The following is a 19,018-nucleotide window of genomic DNA, read 5'->3' on the forward strand; positions in this document are numbered from 1 at the left end:
CCTGCCTGGACGCACGTCAGAGATAATCTCTGCTCGGCTTTGGAGGAAATTCGTGGTCTCGGAAGCACAAGAAACAGATGTTTTGAAAGGTGACAACAAAGATATTGTTCTGAAACAGGAGGGTTAATTGTTTCTTTGGGTGGCGGTGGCGGCAGATAATGCGGATGAGAGCATTGCTCGGGGAGCTGCTTCTTGCTGCAAGCTCTTCCCAAGCATGCTCTCATGAACGTGGATGACATTCCCCTTTCAATTTCTGGATCGACACTTGGCACATCTCCATTTCCATCCATGTCAGTCTAATACTATCTCCATTCTCATATATATCCACTTTCAGATGCTGTCGAAGGTTTTGGTACCCCATCTGGCCTATAAGCTCGGTATTGCTCCAGGTATAGGTCAGGAATCAATACTACAAGCTTGATTCCTGAGTTTTAACTTTTCTATATGTTAGCTTATATGGTATAGAATAGGATTCTGACCCATCTGTTTTATAGAGCTCATTTTCTGGTTTTCGCCAAGGGACCTGTCAAAAAATTCTGTTGACCTTGGTTCTACGATTATATGTTGCGGCATGTTTTTATTGTCTGGTGGGGGCATACTTCAAATTTCCTCAAAAAATTCATTATCATTTCCAACCATGCTCCGACTTCCGAATCAGAATAGGCTCGTGGTGGTGTGTGTATAAGGTTTTCTGCTGCTGTCTGGTCTGCCAGGAAGTGTCTTCATGAGGCAAAAATCTTCACAGGGGCTTTCTCTGCTTGTATCAGTTATTCAGGCGCAGGAAAATTTTGAATTTTCATTGCCGATGGCCGGATGGCTGTCATAAATGATGGTCCACTCTTCCTCTTTCTTTAAGGACATAGTACGCAGCCATTTCCCTCTTACTGATAGTAGTTTAAAAGCTCCCTACTATCTATCTGTCAGAAGGTAGCCTCTCATGGTAGGCTCTTAAGCATGACTGCGAGTAGAATCTCTAGCCTCAAACTTCCATGCTTATAAGCCTCTAGACATTCAAGAGGAAATGGTTATGTGAATGACGTATTATGTGTGAGGAAGTCTAGTGTTCAAATCTCTGTAATTTACATTTATGTGTTAAAAAGACATACATACACGACTAGAGTTTATAATGATACGGATTGGAATTGATCCTATCTAGGCCACAGGCCACACGAGTATGAGGTCTAGTGTTCATTTCTCTCTAATTTCCTTTTATGTGCTAAAAAAACATACATACGCCACTAGAATTTATAATGATAATGATTTAAATCAATCCTATCTATGTCACATGAATATGAGATCCTATCTGTATCACATAAGTATGAGATTAACCCGTTACCAATTTCTCTAATTTCTCTAGATACCAAAATAAATTACAAAGTTTATTAAAAAATTATAATATATTTATTTTATTATATTTATAAAATAGAGAATTCTGATTCTACGTAACATATACATGGAGAGATCAAAATGCACACATATAACTAACCATGTTAAATTTCATGTGAAGTACACTATTATTAAGGTTCAACCCATAAGTTTTAGGTGTATAGGTCCATCATGTAACATCAAATGACGAGTTGCATGGTCCCATGCTTCGAGGATCACCCATGCCTAAAAGTAATTCCTAATATTGGAACCGTACATAGTACCTCTTGCGTATGCAACCTTGTGTATCTCTAGTCATACATCATTTTCTACTACGGCCACTACTCACCTTTTGAGGGTTGTCCGACCAACATATGTGGCTATCTTCTTACTCCAAGCCTTCCGAGCTCTATGCCTAGAGTAATTTCCACTTTTCTAGGACTATTTCAATGATTGATCATTTCATAAAATTCTAATAAGATTCCCACTCATAGTATAGAGAAATAATCCAAAATAAAAATTTGAAAATAGCCTAATTATATATCTTTTTAATGCCTAACTACATTTTTTTTTATGGCCAATTCTTTACCATAAGATTAATAAAGATAAATGGTTAAAATTAGAGAAAGTTTAGAGTTGTAATGAAGGGGAATTGAATATTGTTATACTCCAGCGAAAACATTTTAAAGATATAATATTTATTAATAAAAGGTATAAGAAAAGTAATGTTTTATTAAAAAAATAGTTTTAAAATGAAAAATTATTATAAATAAATATTTGTTATATTTTATTATTTATGGGTCGTGTATAAAAGTGGGTTAAAGTTAGTTTTTTTTTAAAGTAATTTTTTTAATGTTTTAGATTTTGAGGGTTTGGTTTTGTAAGGTGGTCAAGGTTTGAAATTTGTGGTAGTTGAGAGGAGAAACCATAAAAAATATCAATCTTGTTAAGGGTTGGTATGATCTAGATCAGGGGCAGTACTTAAGTGCTTTTGACGGTTTATATACCCATGGGTCACAATTTCTTAGACCACAAACTAATCCCTTAAGTAATAGACATGCTAAGAACCCCACACACACATATAATATTGTGTGTGTGTGTTAACATGTCCATTACTTAAGGGATTAAAGTATGGTCTAAGAAATTGCAACCCATGGTTCTTTAAACTGTAAAAATCACTAAGGTATTGCACCTGATCTCGGCCATACCAATCCTTAAAATGGTTGGTTTTTTATGGTCTATGGTTTGACCCAGAGGGGTTTTGAATCTTGAATCTCATAGTTTACATAATACTTCATAACATGACCACTGCTAATTGAATTGCCCCCACAAGCATGTTTTATTAAGATATAAGAGTTTATTTTATTATATATATATATATATATATATATATATATATATATATATATATATATATATATTTTTATTTTTTTTTTATTATTATTTTTTTAATGGGTGAAAAAATAAGACAGACAACATAGTCACCAAATGAAATTTGGGGTAGCTATGTAATTTTTACTATATTTGCTTAGAGTTAAATAATCTCTTGAATGAGAATTAGAATCATGATTGAGAATTTGCTTATGTTTACATGGAGTTAAGAAAGTCTTGAATGTGAATTAAATTTCTTATACTACAATTTTTGTCTAACCATGATTCAAATTTCCGGGAAAAAAAAATTGTTAACTAAAAAGTAAGACTCTTTATCTAAATTATTGATAAGAATCATCTAAGCCCTCAAATTAAAATCTTCTGAACTATTTTGAGCCTACAAAGGGATCAAATTTCTAAGGTGCATGCTTTTCGTTTAGATCCATCTTAACTCTAGATTTAGTGAGCATAGAGGGGGATTTAATTTCTTGATGATAATGTTAGAGTTTGTTCTATTTGCAAAGTTTGGGAAATCTTACAAAGACCTGGAATTTCACACGAGTGAGAGAGACAATTTACTTGATGTGATTTATAAACATGTATATGCATCTCCTTGATGGGGAGGAGTAAGTGGAGGGATATGGAGATGAGTATGAGATTGTTTTGTGTGAGAAATCCATCACAACTTGCTAGATTTCTCACTCTACAATGTTTCTATGTGCTTGAGTTTGCGCTAAAAGGAAATCTAACACATGTTAGGTTTTCTTTTACATTGCAATGTTGTTAATTTAGCACACATTAGACTTATTTAGTCCTAAAATTTTGTTATGTTCTTGTGTTTGTGCTAGAAGGAAATATAGCATGTGTTAGATTTCTTTCAAATTTAGATGTGCTTGTGTTTGTGTTGGAAGAAAATTTAACACAAGCTAGATTTCTTATACTCTACAATGTTGTTGTTGGCAACGTGCTTGTACTTGTGGTAGACATAAATCTAGCACTTGCTAGATTTCTCAATTTACAATGTTTCTATGTGCTCAAGTTTGCGCTAAAAAGAAATCTAACACATGTTAGATTTTATTTTACATTGCAATGTTGTTAATTTAGCACACATTAGACTTATTTAGTCCTACAATGTTGTTATGTTCTTGTGTTTTTGCTTGAAGGTAATATAACATGTGTTAGATTTCTTTCAAATTAAAATGTGCTTATTTGTGTTGGAAGAAAATTTAATACAGTTTATAATTCTTATACTCTACAATGTTGTTGTTGGAAACTTGCTTGTATTTGTGGTAGACATAAATCTAACACTTGCTAGATTTCTCATTCTACAATGTTTCTATGTGCTTGAGTTTGCGCTAAAATGAAATCTAACACATGTTAGATTCTCTTTTACATTGCAATGTTGTTAATCTAGCACACATTAGACTTATTTAGTCCGACAATGTTGTTATGTACTTGTGTTTGTGATAGAAGGAAATATAGCACGTGTTAGATTTCTTTCAAATTTAAATGTGCTTGTGTTTGTGTTGGAAACAAATTTAACACAAGCTAGATTTCTTATACTCTACAATGTTGTTGTTGGCAACGTGCTTGTATTTGTGGTAGACATAAATCTAGCACTTGCTAGATTTCTCACTCTACAATGTTTCTATGTGCTTGAGTTTGCTTTAAAAGGAAATCTAACACATGTTAGATTTTCATTTACATTGCAATATTGTTAATCTAGCACACGCTAGACTTATTTAGTCCTACAATGTTGTTATGTATTTGTGTTTGGGCTAGAAGGAAATATAGCATGTGTTAGATTTATTTCAAATTTAAATGTGCTTGTGTTTGTGTTGGAAGAAAAATTAACACAAGCTAGATTTCTTATACTCTACAATGTTGTTGTTGGCAACGTGCTTGTATTTGTGGTAGACATAAATCTAGCACTTGCTAGATTTCTCAATCTACAATGTTTCTATGTGCTTGAGTTTGTGCCAGAAGGAAATGTAACACATGTTAGATTTTCTTTTACATTGCAATGTTGTTAATCTAGCACAAATTAAACCTATTTAGTCCTAAAATGTTGTTATGTTCTTGTGTTTGTGCTAGAAGGAAATATGACATGTGTTAGATTTCTTTCAAATTTAAATGTGCTTGTGTTTGTGTTGGAAGAAAATTTAACACAAGCCAGATTTCTTATACTCTACAATGTTTTTGTTGGAAACGTGCTTGTATTTGTGGTAGACATAAATCTAGCACTTGCTATATTTCTCAATCTACAATGTTTCTATGTCCTTGAGTTTGCGCTAAAAGGAAATCTAACACATGTTAGATTTTCTTTTACATTGCAACGTTGTTAATCTAGCACACATTAGACTTATTCAGTACTACAATGTTGTTATGTTCTTGGGTTTGTGCTCGAAATATAACATGTGTTAGATTTGTTTCAAATTTAAATTTGCTTGTGTTTGTGTTGAATAAAATTTAACACAAGCCACATTTCTTATACTCTACAATGTTGTTGTTGGCAACGTGCTTGTATTTGTGGTAGAGATAAATTTAGCACTTGCTAGATTTTTCACTCTACAATGTTTCTATGTGCTTGAATTTGTGCTAAAAGTAAATCTAACACATGTTAGATTTTCTTTTACATTGCAATGTTGTTAATCTAGCACACATTAGACTTATTTAGTCCTACAATGTTGTTATGTTCTTGTGTTTGTGCTAGAAGGAAATATAGCATGTGTTAGATTTCTTTTCAATTTAAATGTGCTTGTGTTGGTGTTGGCAATGTGTTTGTATTTTTGGTAGACATAAATCTAGCACTTGCTAGATTTCTCAATCTACAATGTTTCTATGTGCTTGAGTTTGCGCTAAAAGGAAATCTAACACATGTTAGATTTTCTTTACCATTGCAATGTTGTTAATCAAGCACACATTAGACTTATTTAGTCCTAAAATGTTGTTATGTTCTTGTGTTTGTGCTAGAAGGAAATATAACATGTGTTAGATTTCTTTCAAATTTAAATGTGCTTGTGTTTGTGTTGGAAGAAAATTTAACACAAGCTAGATTTCTTATACTCTACAATGTTGTTGTTGGCAACATGCTTGTATTTGTGGTAGACATAAATCTAGCACTTGCTAGATTTCTCACTCTTCAATGTTTCTATGTGCTCATGTTTGCGCTAAAAGGAAATCTAACACATGTTAGATTTTATTTTACATTGCAATGTTGTTAATCTAGCACACATTAGACTTATTTAGTCCTACAATGTTGTTATGTTCTTGTGTTTGTGCTCGAAGGAAATATAACATGTGTTAGATTTCTTTCAAATTCAAATATGCTTGTCTTTGTGTTGGAAGAGAATTTAACACAACCTAGAATTCTTATACTCTACAATGTTGTTGTTGGCAATGTGGTTATATTTGTGGTAGACATAAATCTAGCACTTGATAGATTTCTCACTCTACAATGTTTCTATGTGATTGATTTTGTGCTAAAAGGAAATCTAGCACATGTTAGATTTTCTTTTACATTGCAATGTTGTTAATCTAGCACACATTAGACTTATTTAGTCCTACAATGTTGTTAAGTTCTTGTGTTTGTGCTAGAAGGAAATAAAACATTTGTTAGATTTCTTTCAAATTTAAATGTGCTTGTGTTTGTCTTGGAAGAAAATTTAACACAAGCTAGATTTTTTATACTCTACAATGTTGTTGTTGGCAATGTACTTGTATTTGTGGTAGACATAAATCTAGCACTTACTAGATTTCTCACTCTACAATGTTTCTATGTGCTTGAGTTTGCGCTAAAAGGAAATCTAACACATGTTACATTTTATTTTACATTGCAATGTTGTTAATCTAGCACACATTAGACTTATTTAGTCCTACAATGTTGTTATGTTCTTGTGTTTATGCTTGAAGGAAATATAACATGTGTTAGATTTCTTTCAAATTAAAATGTGCTTGTACTTGTGTTGGAAGAAAATTTAACACAATCTAGAATTCTTATACTCTACAATGTTGTTGTTAGAAACATACTTGTATTTATGGTAGACATAAATCTAGCACTTGCTAGATTTCTCATTCTACAATGTTTCTAGGAGCTTGAGTTTGCACTAAGAGGAAATCTAACACATGTTCTACATTTGATTAGCTATTATTGTGAGTTCTACACTTGTTATTGCTCTTGTTCATTTTGTTACACATATAATGATGCGAGTAGTTATAGTATTTATAAATTCGTATTTTCTTCAATAAATCGAGACTGTGATAATAATATTTTACTTTATTTTCAGAAACCATGGACTATGAAGCTAGTGAGAATTCAAAGGAAGCATCCAAGGAAAAAGGAAGTTCAAGAAACATGACACCAAATTCTTTAAATGGTATGAAAATTTTAAATTAGTTTATACTTTGTTACAATTGTTAGACATTATGTTAATAACTAGTTGTTGATTAATAAAAACCATGGAAATAGCCTTAGGAGTGGTGTTTTAATGAGGACAACCCATACCAACATGGGTAATTTTTTTTTTTTTCTTCCCGAGCAATTTTAGCTAGGTGATAACTATTGGCATCATATAGTAAACTTGCATAACATATGTACTTATTTATTATTGTGCGTGTAAATGGAAATCGTGTATTATAAGGTTGTTTAATAATATTTGGTATTTCATGTCTTCCATATTTTTTTCTTCTAGAAACTGTGGAAACTGGTGTGCGTGAAATTCAAAGTAAAGTAGTGAAGAGAAAAAGAAAAACAAGTGATAGACAAACGATGCCTCCTTCAACTGGTATGGTGGTTTTATATTTTTTGTACTTTTTTAGAAATGGTTGGATTAGGTGGTTTCTTTTCCTAGCAATTTTACCCAGGTGATAACTTTTGGTGTCATATAGTAAACTTGCATTAAAATATGTACTCATTTATCATTGTGCATGTAAATGGAAATCGTGTATTATAAGGTTGTTTAATAATATTTGGTATTTTATGTATTCCATAATTTTTTTTTTAGAAACTGTGGAATCTGGTGTGCCTGAAATTCGAAGTAAAGTAGTGAAGAAGAAACAAAAAATAAGTGATATACAAACGATGCCTCCTTCAACTGGTATGTGGTTTTATATTTTATGTACACTCTCTTAGAAATGGTTAGATTATGTGATTTTTCAATATTTAAAAGAACATTATGTGACAATATTTGAAATTATATTTTCATTTTGATTCATGCAAATATTTTTTTGTTGTTATTTGCAGAATTGGTCGGCCCTAAAGCAAATGAAATGTTACAACTATCACTTAAGAAAAAGAAAAGTTATTCAACTCAAATGGCAGTATCAATAACACCTTCCACTTCTACTTTTGAAATGATTAAAAAATACAATACATCTAATAAATATGAGTTTGTGCAAGACTGGTACATCCAAATAGAAGCTCCCCTGAATATGTTTCCTGATATGTATCTATTTGGATCAATAGATGGAAAAGAACCAGAGATATTAGGAATAATAATTAATTGCTATGCTTGCAATGGAAATGACATTGACTTTCAAGTGGAAATGATTAAAGAAAATGAGGTAAAATTAATTTCATGTCAAGTGGAGTATACAAATTTTAGACCAGATTTGATTGAAGCTTCAAGTACTGATTCAACAAATACGATAAAGAATTCAATGTTCAAGTTGGATAACTATGAGAGCTTATCTAAATCTGGACTAAATAGTTGCGCAGATCTTTTAAAACGCATTGCCACCGTTCTGAGATATCGCTATGTAAGAAGTAAAAAAACATCATCTGTACTTCTTCATTTACAACAAAAAGGTAAATTTCTTGATAAAATACCAGATGATAAACTTGATTCTCAATTACTTTCTTTGAGAAGAGTATATTTATCTGATTTGGAGGAGAACATAACAGAAAGTGATTTCAAGCCTACTACAGAATTTCAAAAAACTAGGAAAGTTGAATATGAGACAACAAACCTTGCAAATCAATGTGATGAGATTCATGAAGCCTTCAAGCATTGCTATCTATTTTCAAACTCCTTTAGTAGAAAAGTGGTTGTTGAAAGATGTATAGAAGCCCCTAAAGTGTTCAAATTAAGATCACGAGATGATTTAAATGTTCAAGTATTAGTGAAATCATTCCTAGAAAAATTTCAAACCTCATTACCTGATGCTCTTCTGATTCCATTTGACATCAATGAGTCTGATCCATTGGTAAACTCTATCAAAATTATAAATGAGACAGATCTAAATTCCAAGAATATCAATTTTTGGATAGTTGATGGTCAACACACCATTCAAGCAGCGAAAGAAATTTTAACAAATCCTAAATATAATGTATCTACAGAAGCGAAAAAAAATATAAAAAACGTAATGCTCGATTCTTGCATCCATCAGTTGAACCCACTGAGGTGATCCGCATTTGTTGTCAATTAAATTATGCAAATAAGGTGTTCTTCAAAACTCCATTTATTGATTGTGTGCGCTCGGCAAGGCATTTCTTAATTGCCAATGACAAATTAAAGAAAAGGAGGATTGGATGTTCTAAGACGGCTGAAGACAAGGTATGTAATTTTAATTATTTTTACATTTAACATTTTATTAATGTATCTATTTTTATTGTAGATAAATGACTCAAGTTGATAATATAAGTCATATTTTTTCATATTTATAATGAATTCTCATTAGTTTGTAACACCTTATTTAGTTTCATTTTTACATTGAATTCTTATTAGTTTATATTTCTTATTTTATCAGGTTGATGATGAAATGTTGTGCTCATTCTTCGACTGTCCAATTACAAATTTTTCTGATAAAAAAATTCTCTTATATCTTGAGGAACCTATTTGGGATAAATGGGACACTGTTTTTAACTGTTACCAACTAGGCACATTAAAGTGTTCTCCAAGCCAACCTGATTTTGAGAACTACAAGAGAAATAGTCTACACAGTTTGACAGCAGCTACTCTTCGGCCCCTTCAGGGATTAACCATGGAAGAAATTGCTTCAGTAGCAGATAAGCTATTGGATGGAACCATTTGGTTTTCTATTCCACATAATCATCCATCAAATGCCACAAAATTAAAAGATTATTGTTCTAAATTGAAAACCAACAGAACAATATTGGATGCAATGGTTACATATTGTCAAAGTCATGATCAGAACTTGAATGAGATGACTCTTACCACATTCAACATTCTTGAGCATTATGAAATTAATGATATCATATTTACCAATTTTTGCAACACGGTGGAGGGGTCTACTTATGTCAAAGGAACACGTAATACAAAGATAGAGTCCCTTTCTCAGCAAGCATGTGGAGTCCTTGACAGAATAATAAATGGATCGACAAGTGTTCAACAGGTTGACAACAATTTTGAATTTGGTTGTCATTTTGGGGGCCCTGATCTTTTGTCAACACTTTTGCACTCTTTTCCATGTCAGTTGCAACCAGTTTTACATACTGACCTTGTTGTTTTGGATACACTAGCTTTGAAAAAAGAACAATTCCACAAGGGATATTATATTGAATTTTTTCGATTTCTTATCGAAAAAAATGAGTTGAATGACTTTACTACAGTTCTCTTAGTAGAACTTTGGTTTTGTAATGATGTACGCCAGTCTTTGGAAATTTCCATAAAGAACTCCAAGTTCAACTATAAAATGACTAGTGGCATTTATGAATATAAGTCCCAAAACAATTATAGTTATGATATAGTTCTTACTATACATTTCTATACTTCAGAATTAAAAATTTTGGAGGCTATCAAATACTCTCACACATTTGAAGACACATTCGATGAAAATGAGAGAGATTATGATTTCTGGATGGATTTATTGGAAAAACACCAACAATGTAGTGATGCAAAAGTGGTCATTTCTCTTTATGCGGGGACAAATTTAATCAAGGCCTGTTGTACATATGGAATAAGAATTTCATGTGTTGTGCAAACAGAGACACAAAGGACAATCATGTTAAATATTTACAAATCTTTTCAACTATCAAATCTAGGATCCATTAACTTCTTTGAAAATTCAGGTACTACAATTCATTCTTTTTTCTTATAATACTTTGGATAATATTTTGTTCATATTTCTTAATTGTCAAAGTGTTTACTAAAATAATTAATGATGGAGATTCTAAAACAGAGAATGATGAAAGTGGGAAGCAAAAAAATAATCAACATAGTGCTCATGATGTTGAAAAAAGTATAGAGATGGAAATAGGAGGAGAAGGAGGAGAGGAAGAAGTTATCATACCAGGTACATAATTTTATTGGATTTTGCTCTTGATAATTTTTCAATTTATTTAATTTCCTTATTCATAACATTTTTGGATGACTATTACAGGGAATTATGAGATGAATGGAATTAATCAAGACAATGACCATGGCACGATGGAGATAGAAATGGGTATTAATCAACATAACTCTATCATTTTTATTTATTTTATTATTATGCTAAATTATTATTTTTATTATGGTGATTCATATCATTTCATATGTTGATTGTAGTTGGAAATAAAGAGAATGAATATAATGACCAGGGGACTGTCCCACAAAACTACAATCAAGACCAAAATATTATTATGGACGATTTTAGATGATTCTTTTTTTGTATAGTTGTTTAATGAATTTTGTTCATCGTCACAATTTATAACATTTTTTATGTTTATTATAGCGACAAGCAAGGAGAACCAAGACATTGATCAAATGAAAGTTAAACAAAACTTTAATCAAGAACAAAATATAACATCAGGTACTTATAATTTGTCCACTTGTTTTCCTTATTATTTAATGATTCTATTCATTTTCACAATTCAAAATATTTTATATGTTTAATTAGGAGACAGCTAAAGGTAACAAAGATGATGATGAGGTGCAATGTTACAAATATGAAGATAATGTCATATCAGATACTTATAACTTGTCTTATTGTTTATCTTATTATTCTTCAAACTCTAATTCTTGTAACTACCATAACGTTGTATATTTTTATTATAGGAACAAATAAAAAAGATAAAATTAACAATCAAAATAATGTTAAAGGTGTGTGTGTGTGTGTTTTTCTTTTTAAAGGTTGCATTACTAATGTTTTTCTTGGTATTGGTATTTGATTGAAGGTTTAATAGGAAGTACAATTGGTATTTGATTGAAGGTTTAATATGTTTACTCCAGGTTCTATCAAGATGATAAAAGAAATTATTGTTTCATCTATAAATAGCGCGAAAACCTCTCAAGGTAAGTGTATCGTTTCAACAATTTTTTTAGTAATTTTTGTAACATGAATAAAATGGTTTGATTGGTACATCCAAAGTGTTTACTAAAATAATTAATGATGTAGATTCTAAAACAGAGAATGATGAAAGTGGGAAGCAAAAAAATAGTCAACATAGTACTCATGATGTTGAAAAAAGTTTAGAGATGGAAATAGGAGGAGGAGGAGGAGAGGAAGAAGTTACCATACCAGGTACATAATTTTTTTGGTTTTTGCTCTTGATAATTTTTCAATTTATTTAATTTCCTTATTCATAACATTTTTGGATGACTATTACAGGGAATTATGAGATGAATGGAATTAATCAAGACAATGACCATGGCACGATGGAGATAGAAATGGGTATTAATCAACATAACTCTATCATTTTCATTTATTTTATTATTATGCTAAATTATTATTTTTATTATGGTGATTCATATCATTTCATATGTTGATTGTAGTTGGAAATAAAGAGAATGAATATAATGACCAGGGGACTGTCCCACAAAACTACAATCAAGACCAAAATATTATTATGGACGATTATAGATGATTCTTTTTTTGTATAGTTGTTTAATGAATTTTGTTCATCGTCACAATTTATAACATTTTTTTATGTTTATTATAGCGACAAGCAAGGAGAACCAAGACATTGATCAAATGAAAGTTAAACAAAACTTTAATCAAGAACAAAATATAACATCAGGTACTTATAATTTGTCCACTTGTTTTCCTTATTATTTAATGATTCTATTCATTTTCACAATTCAAAATATTTTATATGTTTAATTAGGAGACAGCTAAAGGTAACAAAGATGATGATGAGGTGCAATGTTACAAATATGAAGATAATGTCATATCAGATACTTATAACTTGTCTTATTGTTTATCTTATTATTCTTCAAACTCTAATTCTTGTAACTACCATAACGTTGTATATTATTATTATAGGAACAAATAAAAAAGATAAAATTAACAATCAAAATAATGTTAAAGGTGTGTGTGTGTGTGTTTTTCTTTTTAAAGGTTGCATTACTAATGTTTTTCTTGGTATTGGTATTTGATTGAAGGTTTAATAGGAAGTACAATTGGTATTTGATTGAAGGTTTAATATGTTTACTCCAGGTTCTATCAAGATGATAAAAGAAATTATTGTTTCATCTATAAAAAGCATGAAAACCTCTCAAGGTAAGTGTATCATTTCAACAATTTTTTTAGTAATTTTTGTAACTTGAATAAAATGGTTTGACTAGATTATTTTCCATTGTGTTGCAGCCAAAATAACTGAAAAGAAACTAGTTGTTTTTGAACTAAAGGACATTTTTTATCATAGCATCGATGATGAAGCAACAAACAAAGGGCATATTGAGAAAATGGGAGTTGATGCTGATTACACAATAGAGAAAAAATTATTTTGGATTCATCCACATGCAAAATCATTTTTTGAAATGTGTTTCAAAAATGAATCTCTTGACATTGCAATTTGGACGACAGCTTTGAAACAAAGCACAACAAGATTTCTAAAAAAGTTGGTTTCAGAAACATTACAAGATAAACTTTTGTTTGAGTGGACTGCTTCAGACTGTAAACCACAAAAGGGACATAAGGTCATTGACAATCCAACGAAAGTTATACACACTAAATCATTGAAAAAAGTGTGGGAAATGCATACCCAATATGACGCAACCAATACTATTATAGTTGATTGTTTAATTGAGAGAGTGAAAGAGAATCCAAAAGAAAATGTGATTCTTGCCCCTCCATTCATTGGAGCAAATCAAGGGGATAATTGGTTGATCAATGGGATATGGAGAATATTGCATAAACTCAACAAGGCTACGGATGTGCGAGCTATTTTGAAGGATGTTCAATTACATTTAGAAGTACCTTAAGATTATTGATGTCTATTTCATGCTATTATATGTATGACATCATGAATTATTATTTTTATTTCACAACACTAATAAAAGAATTGTTGATTTGGTTTGTCATTACCAAAAATAAAATATTTTTATTTTCTTTATTTTTGGTGAGATGAATGGTCATTTAATGTTTTCATATCAAAATTTCCCATGCTATATTTTTTTTTACAATGAATTACATTGTATGTAAAATTAATAGATAACTGGTTTATTTGTTTTAATTAGATCATTACAATTATTTGCTTTAAATGTGGTTTAAGTTATTGTTATACCTCTTATAAATTAGTAATGTGAAGGATGACCCATTGCATTCTTATAACCTTTTTTATTCCATATAAGTTGAAAAACTATATTAAGTTGTATGTAGCACCAACAATAAACATACAATTTGTACTAAACGAAGCACCAAAAGAAACTAAGGTAGAAACTCTATAAATTAACATATAATAATTAGGTTTGAAATTTAAAAATTGTATTATATTGTATGTGAAAAATAATATATAATTAGTTTGTTTACTTGCACTAGACCATTTTAATTATATTTTTCAATTGCAATTAAATAAATCATTATAATTCTACGATGGGGGTACCTACCTAAAGGCGCCTACACCACATCTGAGGCCTACAAAATCATGTGCAATAACCCTACTCCCCCTGACCCAATTTGGAGCAAAATCTGGGGGTTAGGATCTTGGCCCAAAGTCTCCTACTTCCTTTGGTTGGTAGGACATCAGAGAATCCTCACATGGGATAAACTTAGGCGCAGAAATTTTCATGGCCCCTCCATTTGTGTTAATTGCAAATCCCATGAGGAAACTCTCCAACACCTCCTGGACTCCTGCCCCTTAGCCAATCAGCTATGGGAAAAGGCAAGCTTCAGATGTCAAAGAAGATGCAGACTTGAGGACGACATAACCAACTCTTTACGTCATTGGCAACAGAATCCTTACAAAAGTGAAATTCTCAACCATTTATGGAACATAATCCCCAGGTTCCTCCTATGGAGCATATCGAAGGAAAGGAACAAACGCATATTCAAAGATCAATGCTCCCTGATAGATAGTATCTGGAGCACGCTTTGTGGGAATCTCAAAGAGATGCTGATGCTCCGCTCATGGACTGAGGAGGACTTTCCGACTCTAGACAATGAGAAAGCCATTTTGGAAAACTGGCAAATGCATCTTCCTCAGGAATCTCACAATAAAGGCCCTCCTAAAAGCAGCAACCTAAAAAAGGTCTCCTGGACTGCCCCTCCAAAGCATACCTTCAAGCTCAAATTTGATGGTGCCTCAAAGGGAAATCCTGGAATTGCAGGCTTTGGCGGAATTTTAAGGAATCATGAAGGCACACCCCTGCTGCTCTACTATGGAAACATTGGGTGGGATACCAATAACTCGGCTGAGTTAGAGGGACTATGGCAAGGTCTCCTTCTCTCATGGAAACACAACTTCCAACCCCTGGAGGTGGAAGGAGACTCCTAGATCCTTATAAATATGGCTAGGCATCTCCTAAATGGATCTCATGCAAGGAAAATTGCCACCAGTTGGAGGCTTGAAGCAAGACTGGAAGCCATAGAACAAGCGCTCCACAGTAACAGGGCCATCACCTTCAATCACATAAAGAGGGAAGGCAACAAGGTCGCTGACCTCCTGGCCAATATAGGGGTGGAAAATGAGAATACTCTACTCACAGGAAATCTGGATATTATATCGAATCATGATCAGGCACAGGAATGCACTCGTCTGGTCCAAAACAATGCTGCTCCCCCGGATGCGGGTGATTGAAAGGATGGGACGTGCGTTTAAATGTGGCCACCTGCCAGCCATGCGTAGTCGAAAGGAACACACATGGGCGCAGGCCTGTTTTCAGCCGCGCGGGAGTGGTCTGTTTGATATATACCAGGGGAGCTTAAATGCTCCGTCCACCCTTGTACGCAAGCCAGGGTCCGGCTCCTCGGCTCGCATGAAGGTTGCAGTAATGGCGGACAGGTTTCGAGAAGCAGGCAGGTATGATAAATGCAGTGGTGGGTTGGGCCTCACTGCGCCTATTTATGGTCTGTTCATTGTTCAACCTCAGGGTATGTTTATCCAACCTCTGGAGCTGCGAGCAGCTCCAAGCGGCTGCCTTTCCATCTGGGCCAACCCACTGCCTGTTCTTGGTCTCCCTGGGACTGGTTTGATTCTCAATTTCGCTCTGCGCTCTATACATTTGGGCCCTGCAATCATGGTTCGGCCTCGACAGTGAATGCTCAGCCGTCGAGGCACCTCCCGTGGAGGATCTTCGCGCCCTCCTGTAGATGAAATTTCTCCCCATTGCTGCCATTGCCATTGCCATCGCACCCTTGAAGCCAACCCCCTTCAGTCCAGTCAATTCCTGGATTCAAGCGCTCCTGATTCTGCTTCCTCGCCCGCCTTCGGCTCTGCCATTTTCAATTTCAACAGTTCTTTGAACTATCCCCGGATCAGCGCCCATGTGTCGGTTCTCTTCATTGAAGAGTCCCCTGATGGCAGCGATACTAAAGACAGTCGGGGGAAGCAGCCAGCTGACGGCTCAGAGAAAGTCATGAAGACGCCCACTGCAGATCCAGGGAATGTCTCAAAAAGCCCTCTGGCTCAGGAGGCGATGATCAGCCAAAAAGAAGATGTCAACATGGAAACCGCTCCAACTGCAGTGGAGGTGGAGGAATACGGGTGGTGCCGGGTGGTTGAGGAGGAACCTGAAGAATAGCTGCGCCTTTGTTCCAGGTCTCTGCGGCACATCTTTTAGGACTTTCGGCCTCTCTTTCTGTTTTGATTATGTTTTGGTTTTATGTTACTGTCTTTATGCCAAAGCTGATGGCAAACTGTCTATGTTTGGGTTATGGAATCTTTTTTCTGTGGTTGGGAAGTGTTTTGTTTCCCCTGCACGGGATTAGTCTGTTGCTCTGCTGGCGCCCCTGCGAGGGTTGGTTTATTTTTGGTCTAGTTAAGTCCTCGGACATTGCAGTCTCAGTTGTTCCAAGATGCCATTACTTCTAGGCAGCTGGTTCTTTCTGTTTTGAAATGATGTAACTGTTATCTGTTTATGTATATAATAGAATAGTTTTAACGAGAAAAAAAAATAAAAATCATTATAAGTCTTAAAATCATTGATTTAAATGGTGGGTCAATGCATTATTATAAGACTTTTATTCCATACAAATTAAATAAAGGTATTAGGTTGTATGTATAAAGTAAACATATTATTTGTTTGTTCATTTTAATGGGGCAATTGTATTTGTATTTTGTGATACTATGAACTCATTGTAAAATTATCTTAGCATACAAATGGAAATAATTCATAATAAATATTAACATCATTTTTAAAATGATAGGTTTTTATGTCCTTAAGCAATGAAGTGTTGAAGTGAAGATATGTTAATATCATACATGTCGTTACAGTGCAGATGCAGATGGGAATTACTACAAATCAGAAGATGTTGTTGATATTTGAAATGGAAGGAGTATTCTTCCAATCATACATAAAAGATGAACAAAATTTTCATATCCAAAGAGAACCAGATTGGCAGTTTGGTGATAGGTCCTTTTTTTTAAGGCCTTTTCAGTCAAAAGTATTAAAATATTGCTTAAGAAATTATGATGTCGCAATATGGACATTAAATGTCACTGACAAGTACATCCGAAAAGTACTTGAAAAATCAAATATTGATATAGAGGAATTTAAATTTGCATGGGACAGGTCTCATCGTCATTTGCAAACAAAATTGGAAGCAGGGAGAACAAGACAATTTTATGAGAAAAAGTTGGTTGATGTGTGGTCCCAATATGGAGATAGTTATGAAGAATCAAATGTATTGCTAATAGATACAAAAAAGCGTACTTCTCAATTCATCGGATATCGATCAAACCACATCTTGATAAAATCATATACAGGAAAAGAGCAAGATATGTGGCTTCTGCAAGTTTTATTCCCCTTTCTTAAGACACTTCATCATATCAAACAAAAACATGAGTACATTCGAATGTTCAATAGAACATGTACTTCATTGTAGTTGATGGAGATAATTTCCTTTATAAATTTGTTGAAAAGTACATTCCAATTTTTCAATACATTTTGGACATAGTTTTTGTTGAATCAATTTGTATGATTTTATATTTTTTGAAATATATGGGATGCAAATTATATTAATATGTATATTTCTTATTATTTATAATTGTTTTTGCAATGACTTTGTTGTATTGATTTTTTTTCTAAGATGTGTGTGCACGCGTGCGTGTGTTCTTAAATGAATTGTTTGCCATTCAAATTATCTTACATGAACCATCGAGGCGTGTTATTGTTAATGACTTATGTTTACTTATATGTATCAATAATCATATATAAATGTGAAATATAAGTTTTGAAATATAACTCCTTGCAAACAAAGGTTCTATTCTTACTAAAGAAATTATAATAATTTACTTGATAAATGTTATGTGCATTATTCACTATTAAGGCTAATGATAAATGTGTCATAGGAAAATGATTTGATCTTTTTGAAGCATAAGATATGTGATTTCTCAATCGATAATTTTCATAAATGTATATGCTTAAATCAACTAATGGTTGTAACTACAATCATATCATATTGAAAATCAACAAGGCACAAAGTCAGTTATTCATTGTTTACATATAAAATGCACTAATATAAGTGCATAAATGTGACATGTAATTTTTGAGATAAAAAATATATATTTTAAATAATTTTGCATTTCTTAAAAAAACATATACATGATGATAATGATTGATAAGTGGATTATCAAGGTTTGATTAGACACTATCACGGATGAATTGTCATTGAACTTTTTGAACTGTAAGGCATCTAATTTCATTATTTAAAGTCATTTTTTTGTAAATTAGTATTTTAAATAAATTGAAATCATATCACTTGAGTTAGAATTATATTATTGACTTGTACTTAGTTATGTCCATCAATATGAGTATACTATGATGCATTTTTTCGAAAAATACGTCTTTTAATTTCTTGATAATAAGTATTAAGTTGACTATTTAGGCTTAATGGGTGATGGCTCATAAGTGAATACCAAATTGTAGGGCATTCAATTTTTAACCCATATTTTTTTTTTCATATA

Source organism: Pinus tabuliformis, chromosome 4_2 (genome assembly GCF_031772625.1).
Source record: "Pinus tabuliformis cultivar Carrire ecotype Pingquan chromosome 4_2, CPIR1, whole genome shotgun sequence".
In the NCBI taxonomy this organism is placed as follows: domain Eukaryota; kingdom Viridiplantae; phylum Streptophyta; class Pinopsida; order Pinales; family Pinaceae; genus Pinus; species Pinus tabuliformis.